This window comes from Rhinoraja longicauda, chromosome 33, assembly GCF_053455715.1.
Source record: "Rhinoraja longicauda isolate Sanriku21f chromosome 33, sRhiLon1.1, whole genome shotgun sequence".
In the NCBI taxonomy this organism is placed as follows: Eukaryota; Metazoa; Chordata; class Chondrichthyes; order Rajiformes; family Arhynchobatidae; genus Rhinoraja; species Rhinoraja longicauda.
The window spans coordinates 1,897,087-1,912,315 of NC_135985.1; positions in this window are offsets into that span (position 1 = coordinate 1,897,087).

Genomic DNA, 15,229 nt, shown 5'->3' on the forward strand with positions numbered 1-15,229 from the left:
TCATCCAGGAGCTCCCAAAGAACCAGCAGTGTTGGTGAACCACAGGGTGGCCTGGTGGTGCCTTGTGTTACATCTCTTCAGTTGACGTTAAGCTGAACTGTCACAGTGGTGGCACAGCAGTAGAGTTGCTGCCTCACAGCGCCAGAGACCCAGGTTCGATCCTGACCTCGGGTGCTGTCTGTGTGCAGTTTGCACCTTCTCCCTCTGACCACAAGGGTTTCATCTGAACGCTCTGGTTTCCTCCCGCATCCCAGAGACATGTGGATTAATTGGCCTCTGTAAATTGCTCCTAGTGGGTGGGGAGTGGATGCAAAAATGGGATAACATAGAACTAACATAAGCAGGTGATCGACGGGCCTGGTGAGCCAAAGGGCCTGTTTCCACACTGTATCTTTCAATCAATCAAGTAAACTCTCCCTAGTATGTAGATGAGTGGAAGAATCTAGTGAGATATGATGTGAATGAGGGAAATGTTAGTAAGGTGTTTTTGTATATGAAATCGTGTGAGGAATAAATCGGGTTGATGCACAGAATCTCTTGCCCAGTGGGGCAATCGAGGACCAGAGGACAGAGGTTTAAGGTGAAGGGGAAAAGATTTAATAGGATCTTTAGCCAAAAACAGCAGGACATCAGGAACAAGGGGGAAACTTCAGACGAGCAAACTTGGAGGGAGGCATTAATAAGGAGCTTTAGGGGTGATCTTATAGAGGTGTATAAATTAATCGGAGGAAAAGATCGGGTAGACGCACAGAGTCTCTTGCCCAGAGTACGTGAATCGAGGATCAGAGGACATAGGTTCAAGGTGAAGGGGAAAAGATTTAATAGATTTAGATTTTTAGATTTAGAGATACAGCGCAGAAACAGGCCCTTCGGCCCACCGGGTCCACGCCGCCCAGCGATCCCCGCACATTAACACTATCCTACACCCACTAGGGACAATTTTTACATTTGCCCAGCCAATTAACCTACAAACCTGTACGTCTTTGGAGTGTGGGAGGAAAGATCTCGGAGAAAACCCACGTATGTCACGGGGAGAACGTACAAACTCCATACAGAGGGGGTACATCTGAGGGGGTAACCTTTTCACACAAAGAGGGGTGGTGTATGGAACGAGCTGCCAAAGGAGGTAGTTGAGGCTGGGACTATCCCAATGTTTAAGAACAGTTAGACAGGTACATGGTTAGGACAGGTTTGGAGGGGTATGGACCAAACGCAGGCAGGTGGGACTAGTGTAGCTGGGACATGTTGGCCGGTGTGAGCATGTTGGGTTGAAGGGACTGTTTCCACACTGTATCACTCTATGACTGTATGAATGGTCATAGACTCCTTATCTGTATCAGAATGGAATATATTTTTCCCAGCACCGAGGATTCATTTGCAAAATCATTTGTAAGGTTTATCAGCCTGGGCACTGCAGTGTTTTTTTGAGGCTTGGGTAATGTTGTAGTCACACTCATACTTGACAAAACAAAATCCATCTAACAATGGATCCCAATGTTATTGTATTTCCCACTAATTTGCAAATTACACTCTGTGCTTTGTGATTACTTTATCCTGACAGGATGTTCCAAATGATGTCTACGTTGGAGATCTGTTGCTGCCAAATATCTGTTTTGAATATGGTGTATTATTGTGTAGGAAAAAAACTGCAGATGCTGGTTTAAATTGAAGGTAGGTTACAAAAATGCTGGAGTAACGCAGCGGGTCAGGCAGCATCTCTGGAGAGCATGAATTGGTGATGTTTCACAGAGTGGTGGAGTAACTCAGCGGGTCAGGCAGCATCTCTGGAGAGAAGGAATGGCTGTCTGGTCATGCCAACTTTCACTGGTTTGACTACGTTCACCCAGGATGTCTTCAAAGGAAACACATTTCATGTTTTTTTTTAAAGGTGCTTCATTGTCACATGTGCAAAGTGCAAAAGCCCAGTGAAATTATTTTCTTACGCACAGTCCAGCAGAGTATTGCCACGCCATCCCCGATTAGCAATTGTAATTAAATAGCCCCTCCTGTGTGGGGAACCTCGGCAAGGGGGCAGCTGCCTCGGCAAGGCCAGCAGCATAGTCAAGGGCCAGTCTCTCTCCGGTTACTCCCACATCTCCCCTCTGGCAAGAGGTACAGAAGTGTGGAAACGCACAGCGGTAGAGTTGCTGCCTCACAGCGCCAGAGACCCGGGTTTGATCCTGACTCCGGGTGCTGTCTGTGTGGAGTTTGTACATTCGCCTCGTGACCACAAGACGTACAGGTTTGTAGGATAATTGGCTTTGGTAAAAGTTGTAAATTGTCGCTAGTGTGTAGGGATGACTGGTGAGGGTGGACACAGCGGCTCGGGGGGGCCTGTTTCCGTGCTGTATTTCTACACTAAACAAACTAAACTAAACTAAACTAAACTAATCTAGGTCAGACTTGTTTTCAACAGGTCGTGGGTTCACATCTGAAGTCTATACGGGCCATAACTCCGCATTAGAATTGGATCCTCTGTCTGAATTGTGATTATGTAAGCATGAACCTTAGATTTGAACCCCAGACTCTGCTTAGCTGCCACTTAGAGCAATTACATTTCATTTTGGAGTTAATTTAACTAATTACACACTCCATAACCAAGTAGTAAGATGCCCAGAAACCAATGTATTAAATCAAAAAATGAAACTGAGCATTTACACTGTATCAAATTAATTAGGAAATTAATTATTGTTGCTGAGTTCCTCTAACTAACATTATTCCCCATCTTTCAATTAAATGCTTTTATTAAGGTCAGGCATCAGTGCCAGGTGGGGCGATGAGAGTGTTGGTGACAAGACTGCGATCAGTGGTTGGGTAGATGGGATGAGGGGAGGGTTGAGGATAGAGACTTGCTTTGGGGTCTTGGCTGAACATCTTAGGTGCCACAGCAACTCCTGGCAATGGTGATTACGCATGGGATTCAATGCTTTCAACCTGCACGGCAATCAAACTCTGCCACAACTTTATACAACTTTATACATCGTTATACATCTTTATACAACTTTATACAACTTTATACAATTTTATACAACTTTATACATCTTTATACAAATTTATACAACTTTATACAACTTTATACAACTTTATACATCTTTATACAACTTTATACTACTTTATACTACTTTATACTATTTTATACAACTTTATACAATTTTATACATCTTTATATAATTTTATACAACATACTACTTTATACAACCTTTTCTACTTTATACAACTTTATCAGGTAGTGCAGCAGTAGAGTTGTTGCCTTACAGCGCCGGAATGCCGAGTTCGATCTTGACTACGGGTGCTGTACGTACAAACGGAGTTTGTACGTTCTCTCTGTGGCTGCGTGGGTTTTCTCCGGGTGCTCTGGTTTCCACCCACATTCCAAAGACGTGCAGGTTTTGAATATCAAAATATAAATTTAACAAGACCAGCATTAATTGTTGCCTCGGCAAGGCCAGCAGCATAATCGAGGACCGGTCCCATCCCGGTCACTCCCTCTTCTCCCCTCTCCCATCAGGCAAGATTTTTTATATCAAAAAATACTTTTTTTAACAAGCCCGTCCGACATTTCCGGAGGTTACACATTCAATACAGGCATTTACTTCCAAATTTACATACATTTACTTACATTTACAGACATTAACCCAGTATCCCTTATTTGGAGGGGCGTCTCTCTCCACCACACCCTGCCCCCCATGTCCAGCAGCGGAAGGACCCTAGACTGTGCTCCTCCCCCACAGGGCCTTAGCATTGGCTGCACCAAGCTTCAGTGCGTCCCTCAGCACGTACTCCTGCAGTCTGCAGCGGGCCAGTCGGCAACATTCCCCCACGGACATCTCGCTCTGCCGGGAGGCGAACAAAGCTCGGGCAGACCAAAGAGCGTCTTTCACCGAGTTGATGACCTTCCAGCAGCACTCGATGTCAGTCTCCGAATGCGTCCCTGGGAACAGTCCGTAGATCACAGAGTCCTCTGTGATGGAGCTGCTCGGAATGAATCGTGACAGGGACCCCTGCAGACCTCTCCAGACTCTCTTGGCAAATCCACACTCTGTGAAGAGGTGGGCCACCGTCTCCTCTCCGTAGCAGCCGTCCCGGGAGCAGCGTGCGCTGGTAGTGAGGTTCCGGCGGTGCAGGAAGGATCTGACTGAGTGGGCTCCCCTCACTGCCAGCCAAGCCAGGTCTTGGTGCTTGTTGGTTAGTTCTGGCGATGAGGCATTTTGCCAGACAAGCTGGCATAAGAGGAGTGACATTGCCAGGCAGTGGGGGCACTCAGGTCAAGGCCTCCCTGTACATGGACGATGTCGCCGTCTTCTGCTCGGATCCAGGGTCGGTCCGCAGACTGATCAGCGTCTGCGACCAGTTTGAGTTGGCCACGGGGGCCAGGGTAAACCGCAGGAAGAGCGAGGCCATGCTCTTTGGCAACTGGCCCGACCGATCTTCCATCCCCTTCACCATCAAGCCTGACTTCCTGAAGGTGCTGGGAATCTGGTTCGGGAAGGCTGAGGCATGTAACAAGAATTGGCTGGAGCGGATAGCCAAGGTGGGGAAGAAGCTGGAGCTGTGGAAGCAGCGCTCGCTCTCCATCACGGGGAAAAATCTGGTCATCAGGTGTGAGGTGCTCTCGGGGCTGCTGTACTTGGCGCAAGTGTGGCCCGTCCCTCCCTCCTACACCAAGGGGATCACCCGGGCCGTCTTCCGCTTCATCTGGGGGCCGGCGATGGACCGGGTGCGACGAGCCACAATGCACAAGTCGGCAGACAACGGGGGTAAAAGCGTGCCCAACGTCGCCCTCATTCTGATGGCCACCTTCGTGTGTGGCTGCATCAGGCGGAGCATAGAGCCAAGGCACGTGGGCACCAAATGCCACTACCTGCTGAGGTTCTACCTGTCCCCGGTGTTGCGAAGGATGGGCCTAGCGCAGATGCCACGCAATGTGCCAGTCAGCTGGACATTGCCGAACCATCTGTCGTTTGTGGAAAGGTTCTTCCGGACCAACACCTTTGACCACAAGTCCATCGGGCAGTGGTCAGCACGGAACATCCTGCAGGCACTGCAGGGGAATGACTCCATGGATCCTGTGGCGTTGTTCCCAGAGCAGACTGCCCGGCTTGTCTGGCAAAATGCCTCTCCCATCAGGCAAGAGGTACAGAAGTGTGAAAACGCACACCTCCAGATTCAGGGGCAGTTTCTTCCCAGCTGTTATCAGGCAACTGAACCATCCTATAAACAACTGGAAAGCAGTCCTGAGTTCCCATCTACCTCATTGGAGACCCTTGGACTATCTCTAATCGGACTTTACCAGACTTTATCTTGCACTAAACGTGATTCCCTTTATCATGTATCTGTACACTGTGGACGGCTCAGTTGTAATCATGTCCTTCCCTCTGACTGGTTAGCACGTGACAAAAGCTTTTCACTGTACCTCTGTACACGTGGCAATAAACTAAACTAAACTAAACTAAAGCCCAGATACCTGTGAAATGATGGTGAGCTGACTGTATTCCCACTACCCCATATACCCACTAGATTTGGACTCTGTGGTGATGAAGGAATGCTGCTGCATTTCTAAGTCAAGAGAGTGCATGACTTGGCAGGGAACCTGTGGAAGGGATTTTCCAACATGTGTTTTTAACATTTATATGTTTTTCATCATTTGGGCATCATTTGGAAGACCAGCATTTATTGCTCATCCCTAACCCGGCCAATGCCAATTGAATGGTGTGTGAGACCTTTTCACCAGAGTCGACCACAGTGATGTTGTTTGGAGCTGTATATTGCCAGAAAAAAGACACAAAGTATTCGAGTAACTCAGCAAGTCATGCAGAACATAGGTCTGGAAAACACCGATCTCTGGAGACCCATGGAACAGGGGTTGAGAGGGATAGAGAGATCAGCCATGATTGAATGGTGGAGTAGGCTTGATGGGCTGAATGGCCTAATTCTGCTCCTATCACTTATGACCATGAATTTATGATTGGTGACGTTTCAGGTCAGGACCCTTCACACTGATTGTGGGGGGGGGGGGGAGATGGGGGCAGAAAGAAATCTGGAAGAGAGGAGGGGCAGGACAAAGAGTGGCAGCTGATAGGTGAATAGAGGCAAAGGGGCCTCTTGATGAGCAGGTGGTTGGACAAAGGCCAGAGATGACAACACAGAAGGGAGGAGACAACAGAAATGAAGAGTTGCGAATTGTGAAGCCAGAGGAAGGAATATAGGTGGAGCAGGATGGCAGGGGAGGGGAGGAATAGGTAATAATCCAGGTGTGGCACAGGGGAGGGAGGGTGGGAAGGAATGGGGAGAGAGAGAGAGAGAGAGGGGGGGGGGGATGTAGTTGAAATTACCCACAATTGGAGAATTCAATGTTCATTCAATTGTCTATCGCCAGACTGGATAAGGATGTCAGATCTCCCATCAAGGGCTTTAACTGACTGGAGGGAATTTTGTGGCAATCCAGTGATTCTTTTCAATCACCATTTTACCAATGACTTTATTAAATTCCAGATTGTTCATTCGATTTAATTTTAACATGAGTGACTGGAATGTTAGTCCAGACCCAGAACCAGTTACAGAACAGTCGGCTCCCCAGGTCCTTCTTGCCCCAGATTTGTTATCTTCATCCAAAACTATTCTGCTGCCAATGGGTAAGCAGAATAAGGAACTTAGGAACCAGGTAAAAGGAGTGTTGAACAACAGAGACCCGGGTTCGATCCTGACCTCAGGTGCTCTCTGCGTGGAGTTTGCACGTTCTCTGTGTGACCGTGTGGGTTTCCTCCGGGTGCTCTGGTTTCCTCCCACATTCCAAAGATGGGCGGGTTTGCAGTTTAATTAGCCTCTGTAAATTGCCCCTCGTGTGTAGGGAGTGGATGGGAAGGTTGGATCACATGGAACGAGTGTGAATGGGTGATCGATGGCCAGCGTGGACTCGGTCACTAAAGGGCATTAAACTAAACTAAACTAAACAACATCCAAACCATGTTTTCCATCTTATTTCCCTTCTCCCCTTCCCCAAGCCTTTGCTAGATATTGGTGAATAAATCCGAACAGCAAACTGTACCTCAATGTGTGCATATAATAAGTTAAACACTTTATAAATGCTTCCATTTTCAAAGCCAAAAACCTTGTTATGTCAGTCTATAATCCCCAATCTTGACGTGTCTGGCAATAATCTTACTGGTCTGTATGCAGAAAATTTATTCAATTCTACCTTCGTACACGCGATAGTAATAGAACCATTGAACCGTTTATAGGGATATGCTGAATTCCCTGAACATTGCTTCAACATTTGTATTTCAATTACAATGGAGAAATGTTACTCTTGTCCAAAATCAAAATTAGATGTTGGTACTCTCCAGTGTTAATATATGCAGGTAGTTGAGCAGATTAAGAGTGTTTTGTTGCGATGACAATACTTGTAATAAACTTGCAGAAGTTGGTATCAGGGCAAGATTAGATCCCTCTTTCATTAGGATGCTGTTGATGGGAGCTGTCGTTTGGCAGCTGAAAGGCTCAGAGCTCACAGTCAATCCACCTGGTTTGGCAGAATCGTGTTCTGGGCTCCCAGTACACAGAGCTGGCTCCAACCCTTTGATGTTGCAGCAGAGCCTTGACAAACCTGGTGACAGCTTTGTCCAGGGGGCCTGGCGAGCTACATCAGAGAACATGAAAGTGGGTTACAATAATTAATCATCAATCACAAAAAATACATCTCGTCCATTGCCCGCACCATCTTAGGTGCGTGTAATAATTTAAGATTAGTGCAAACATTATTGCTGCCGTACATGTTACATCCCTTAACAAGCGGTGAGTTCTATATTTAGTGAGAATCGGAGGAGTGTTTCAGCTCTTTTTCCCCCCACAACTTCCTCACATCTCTGATGGATGGAATAATATAATAAAAGGGCATTTTTGACAATGTTTCACTGGCTGCATGTGGCAAGGCATTGGATTATACCGGGGCGAGGCGGCCAAATCGCAAGACTCTCTCTAACTGTTCTCTTTGCAGATCCTTCTTCTAACTTTTAAGCCGATCATTGGAATTCTAACGTGCAAGCTCCGACAACCCCTGTCAATCTGCACCACTTAGATCTCTACCTACTTATCAAAAATTGATAAGAGATGGATATATAACGTGCGACCTGTCCTTAAAAGAATTGATGCCCTCGTTCTGTGTGCTAGTTCACAGCACACGTGAGAATAATGAACCTGGAATTCCTGAGCGACAGTGAAAAGCTTTGATCTGCATGATATCCAATCACATCAGATAATATAGTGGGACAGACTCAGGAACAGTTTCTTCCTCTGTTATCAGGATTCTGAATGGTCCTTCCATCAGCTAGGATACTGTCTGATTACAGCTCTACCTCATTGTGGACATGGGACTTTGTCTCTGTGCGTCTTTGGAGTGTGTGAAGAACTCGGAGAAAACCCACGCAGGTCACGGAGAGAACGTACAAACTCCATACAGACAGCGCCTGTAGTCAGGATCGAACCCGGGTCTCTGGCGCTGTAGGGCAGTAGCTCTACCACTGCACCACAATGCGGTCTTGGGCAGAGCTGTTCCCAAATCAAGCTACATGCAACCTAACTGAAAGCTTTCTATGATGCTTCTCACTCAACATGACGATGTCACACCTGATTTAGATTTCCCCATGATGAAAGATTTTTAAATCAGGTTTTTTATTCTAGGTCATTGATTTGCCAGTGTTTTCTTGGTCAAGTGATTGCAAGTAAACTGTGTGATTAGTTTTACAAAACAGCTGTATGTCTTCCAGTTATTGGCAGTGTCCCCACATGTTTCCAACGTGTGGTAAATCTCAGATACAACTGAGAAGGAAGCTTCTCTCCTGAGATGCTGCCTGACCTGCTGAGCTACTCCAGTATTTTGTGTGTATATATATATATATATATATATATGCGTGGAGATTAAATTATCAAAGCTGAGTGCATTCTGTGCACAGACCAATGTACAAATGTGTATGTGGCCTCCCCGATATTTAGTAAGTGGAACATGCCAAATTTGTATGAAAAAAACCCATTATTGCTACTTCTGTGATCACGAAATGCAGAACTGCTGCGAAACATTCACAGGAAGTGCATGGATGTAAACTAACTATATTGAAATAAATAAGGGCAACACGGTGGCGCAGCGGTAGAGTTGCTGCTGCCTTACAGCGCCAGAGACCCTGCTTCGATCCTGACTGCGGGTGCTGTCTGCACAGAGTTTGGGCGTTCTCCCTCTGGCCTGCGTGGGTTTTCTTCAGGTGCTCCGGTTTCCTGCCACACTCCAAAGACGGGCAGGTTTGTACATTAATTGACCAGTAAAATTGCAAATTGTCCCTAGCGTGTAGGATAGTGTTAGTGTACGGGGTTGTTGGCACGGACTTGGTGGACCGTAGGTGGCCTGTTTTCACACAGATCTGAATCTCTGAAATCTACTGCAAAAAAAACCTACTGAAATCCATCAGCTTTTATAATTACAAGCTGGGAACTATAGTCGATGTTGGTTGCACTACCCATGGGCTTTTTTTGCAGAAATATTTAAGTTATTAATTAGCTTATCTTTTTGTTTGTTATCTATGAGTATTCTGTCCCACTGCATAAGTGCCGACTACAATCGCCCGTACACGAGTACAATCAGATTTACAGAAACCAATTAATCGATAAACCTGCACGTCTTTGGAGTGTGGGAGGAAACCGGAGCACCCGGAGAAAACCCACGTGGTCACAGGGAGAACGTGCAAACTCTGTACAGACAGCACCCGTAGTCAAGATCGAACTCGGGTCTCCAGCGCTGTGAGGCAGCAACTCTACCGCTGAGCCACCGTGCTGTACACATCTTTGGGATGAGTTCAGCTTCTGTGGAACTGTGAATGAGATGCTTTTTTTACCCACACAGCAGAAAGAGATGGGGCAAAACAGCAAGCAGTTGAGAGAACCTATGTGTTCAAATGCTTTGAGATCTTATATATAAGGAAATGGCTGCTTTACAGTTTATTAAGGCCAATTTATTCAACTACTAGAAAACTTGGAAATTAAAAAAAATGTATATTAACTTGAAATCATTTACCACTTTACTTGAGATCTGTTTACAGGAGTGTGCTGATTGGGTACGTAATTTTGTTGAAATAATTTTATTACTAGCCTTGAATACTCAGCCAGTAATGCGTGTTGCGGTAATACTCCTCCAATACTTCTCAGTCAGTTAATGAAGCATTGACCTGTAATAAATGGAGGCATTCACCAGTCCAACTTCAGAATGTGCAATATGGTCAGTGAAATATCTGAGCCGTGAGTTCAAACAGCCTGGCTATCCTTTGAAGTTTGTCATGCCTATGAAATACTGTATGTTCAGGAGACATGGCAGTTCGTTTTGGGTGCCGCGACCTACAATGGAGGAAGCACTGCAATGAAAATTCAGCATTACTAGCCTGACAAACTTTGCTTTAGGACATATATCCCGACTCAGCATGGATGAATGCTGCTAATTCAGGGATTTTCAATGAGTTGGATGGAGAGCTCTTGGATTTCCTTAAGGCATCTGATAAGGTGCTCCGTAGAAATATGCAAGCATGATAAGGGATTCTAGATGTGGGGGTAACAATATCAGCTCGGAAAGTGTTTAGAGTTGAGAGGTTCAGTGGGTCTCCTCTTCGGATCGTTCACCTTGTTCTGGTGAAGAGGCTTGCGTGTCCCCATGATTTTGAGAGCGATGCCGTGGGAAGCACTAGCTTCTGGTAGGGCCACCCATGGCGGTAAGGTCGAGGATGGGGGTCCAGACTAAGAACGGTCCAACCTACAAGACCTCAACAGCAGACCAGGCAGACGAAGCTATCTTGAACTCAACGGCTGTGAAGGCCGGATGAAGGCTGCAACAGATCTATCAGCTCCGATCGTCTTGGTTCCCTTGCCATTGGAATTAGTTGATTGATTTGTGAAGGAGCGTGTGCTTCTTGGAGTGCAACATCAAGTACAAGTTAAACAAACACACGCACAGGCGTCTTCGATCTGTGACAGAACATAGACCATCATCCTCGACCTCGAGGGATAGCCACGACGACAGTGGGTATATAATAGGCCCTTCGGCCCACCGAGTCCGTGCCAACCAGCGATCTCCGTTCACTTCTTCTTGCGTTTGAGGCAGCAGAAGTTATGAAGCTGCTTCTGCTTCTGCTGTCTCTGTTTGTTGTCGTTCGCCTGACTGAGGTCAGTTGACAGGGCTCACCACGGGGAGGTCGACAACGTCAGCCCCATACACTAACACTATCCTACACACTGGGGACATTTGTCAATTTTTACTGAAGCTAAATTAACCTACAACCCAGCACGTCTTTGGAGTGTGGGAAGAAACCAGGGCACCTGGGGGAAAAAACCCAAGTGGTCACGGGGAGAACGTACAAACTCCGTACAGACAGCACCCGTAGACAGGATCGAACCCTGGCAAAAATTGGAAGGGGAAGTGTTGTTGAGTACAAAGTAGGGGAACCTTACTGCGGCTGAGGACGGCTTCAGTTGCGACCACTCTTGGGCGTAGGTTGCATGGTCCGTTCTCAGTTAAGGAGGCGAGGTCCGTTAGATTGGGATGATGCCAAAGAGAAAAGGATTGTCCAATGAGGAACCATGGAGCAGGTTGCACCTGAACCATTGGACGAATGAAAGATGAAGGGAGTGGAACGAGTAAAATTCCAAAATGGGTCTGGACAGGATTGTTCTGGTAGAATGTGATTTTATTTTGGGGTGGGGGGGGAGGGGTGAGAGGGTGCACGGGGTGGTGGGAGCCATTTTGAGTTCTACCCCAGACTGCTAAGGCAACTGCTTCCTAGAATCTATTCATAAATTCATGTTATAGGAGCAGAATTAGGCCATTTGGCCCATCGGGTCTGTCCGCCATTCCATTATGGCTGATCTATTTTTCCTTCTCAACCCCATTCTCCTGGCTTCTCTCCGTAAACCTTACTTATCAAGAACCTAGCAATCTTGGCTTTAAAAATACTCAATGACTTGACCTCCATCGCCATCTGTGGCAATGAATTCCACAGATTCACCACCCTCTGGCTAAAGAAATTCCTCCTCATCTCCATTCTAAAGGGTGTTTTTTTTTAGGCTGTGCCCTCTGGTCCTAGACTCTCCCACTAGTGGAAACATCCTCTCCACATCCACTCTATCTGGGACTTTCTCTATTCATGGAGTTTCAATGAAATGCCCCCCTCATCCTTCTAAACTCCAGGGAGAACATGCTCCTCATACGTTAAATTAATCATAGCTTAGATGGTACACCTTTTAGTCTATTTAGGAATGAAGGCTTAGGGAAAACATAGAACACAGAAGAGTTTGGCAAAGGTAAAACACAAAATGCTGGAGTAACTCAGCGGGTCAGGCAGCATCTCCAGAGAACATGGATAGGCGATGTTTCACAGAGTGTTGGAGTAACTCGGTGGGTCAGGCAGTATCTCTGGAGAACATGGATAGGCGATGTTTCACAGAGTGCTGGAGTAACTCAGCAGGTCAGGCAGCATCTCCAGAGAACATGGATAGGCGATGTTTCACAGAGTGCTGGAGTAACTCAGTGGGTCAGGCAGCATCTCTGGGGAACATGGATAGGTGACGTTTCGGGTTGAGGCCCTTCTTCAGACTGGGTGGAACCTTCTAATCCCACAAAATTATATTAACTGATCACTTATATAATACTTTTATAATTTGTTATTTTAACAAATTGTGATTGGATTTTAAGACAGTCACGATCTTCGTTTTAAAGTAAATTTTAACATGTGAAGCTTTTGATAAATTCCAGACATTCTACAAATGTAGTCCTTGACAGGAGGTGCAAAAATGCATGAAACTGGAGGAAGACTGTGGCCACAAAGAAGCAGGGCGGCAGCAGAATGGAGAGAGAGGCTTGCGTTTGTACAGTCTTTCAATCTCTGGATATCCTTATACACTCACATTCAGTGGGTGACTTTGAAATGTTGAAACGCAGGAACCACATGAAAGAGAATCACAATTGCCTCTCTTAAATACGAAGTTTAAGAAAAAATTGGCTTGGGATAATATTTATAAGAAATCAGTAAAAGGTACGAGACAATAGCTGAATTTGACAAATGATCTTAAATGTGAGTGGATGAGAACACATGGCCTCTTGATCCTGCTCCATCGTTTGTTAGTCCAAACATCTATCGTGCTCGGCCTTGATACTGAAGGCTGTGCATTATAAGAAGAGAAATCTAAGTTCCTGGGTCTGTATACACTGCTTTTGTGATAAAAAGGAAGAATACTTTCACATTACTTCGGGGTCCAGAGTTGAGCATATCTTGAATTTTTGCATTGGATCTAAACGAATAATGTATCAACGTCAAATGTTTAGGGAGTAGGAACGTTTCTCTGTGGAACTTGAAACAGTAAATGGCAAGAGATTCGAGAAAGTTATTGTTGATAGTGAGTGCCCAAATCAGCAGTTTATATTCTGAATCCCTTGATGATAAAACATGAATCTTCTCTGATCCACCTGGATATTACGTTTTCAAAGAACCGCTATCAGGATCCACAGAGGATTCCTCCCACAGAAGTCGCATTTGGATTTTATTCACATGATGTTCTGACTGTGTTGCACGGTGGGCCAGACAACATCAGTGGAGGGGATGAGCAGTCAACGTTTTGGGTTGAGACCTTTCACAAAGACCTGACTCGCCATTGTCCATTTCCCTCCACAGATGCTGCCTGACCTACTGAGTACCTGCAACAGAAGGCAGTGGAGACCAAGTCAGTGGATATTTTTAAGGCAGAGATAGATAGATTTTTGATTAGTACGGGTGTCAGAGGTTATGGGGAGAAAGCAGGAGAATGGGGTTAGGAGGGAGAGATAGATCAGCCATGATTGAATGGCAGAATAGACTCGATGGGCCGAATGGCTTAATTCTACTCCTATTCCTTATAACTGCTCTCTGTGCGTTTTGCTGCAAACTCAAGCGTCTACCACCTTCTGTGTCACCAGATCGTAACAGCATCTTGGAAATGCTCAGACATTGTTTTATTGGTGTTTACAAATCATTTTTCTTAGATAGAGAGGATGTTTCCACTAGTGGGAGAGTCTAGGACTGGAGGTCACAGCCTCTGAATTAAAGGCTGTTCTTTTAAGAAAGAGATGAGGAGGAATTTCTTTAGTCAGAGGGTGGTGAATCTGTGGAATCTTTGCCACAGAAGGCTGTGGAGGCCAAGTCAGTGGATATTTTTAAGGCAGAGATAGATAGATTCTCAATTAGTACGGGTGTCAGAGGTTATTCAGAAAACAGGAGTTTCCAAGAGAGAGTTAGATTTAACTTTTAGGGCTAAGGGAATCAAGGGATATGGGGGAAAAGCAGGAACGGGGTACTGATTTTGGATGATCAGCTATGATCATATTGAATGGCAGTGCAGGCTCGAAGAGCTGAATGGCCTCCTCCTGCACCTATTTTCCATGTTTCCATGTTATGGGTAAGAGGCAGCAGAATGGGGTTAGGAGGGAGAGATGGATCAGCCATGATTGAATGGTGGAGTAGACTGAATGGCCTAATTCAGCACCTATCACATGATCAAATGGTCTTATGATTTTTATGATTGGGAACACAATTCATAAAAGTTGTAACAAGCTTAATCATTTTCAAAGGTGAACAGGTTACATTCATAAAAAATAAGAATTGCATAGGGCAGTGGGAAAGGAATATGGAATAGAACAACATATGGAATTGTTCAACAGGTCAGTTGGGCTTCCTGCTGCAAATAATTTAGTTTAGTTTCGAGATATAGCATGGAAACAGGCCCTTCGGCCACCAAGTCTGCACCGACCAGCGATCCCAATACGCTAATTCTATCCTACATACTAGGGACAAATTTTTACCAAAGCCAATTAACGTACAAACCTGAGGTAGGCACAATAAAACTGGCCAGGCAGCATCTCTGGAGAGACGGAATGCGTGACGTTTCGGGTCGAGACCCTTCTTCAGATCTACGAACCTGTACGTCTTTTGGTGTGTGGGAGGAAACCGGAGCACCCGGAGAAAATCTACGCGATCACAGGGAGAACATTCAAACTCCGTACAGACAGCGCCCATAGTCAGGATGAAACCAGGGTCTCTGGCACTGTAAGGTAGCAAACTCTACCCCTGCACCACCGAGGCACATAGTTTCTTTCTGCCTTATATGGTTCCGTGCTTGGATACCAAATCATCTCTTGTTTATTCTCAATCTGTAAAAAATAGTTCCAGTTTAT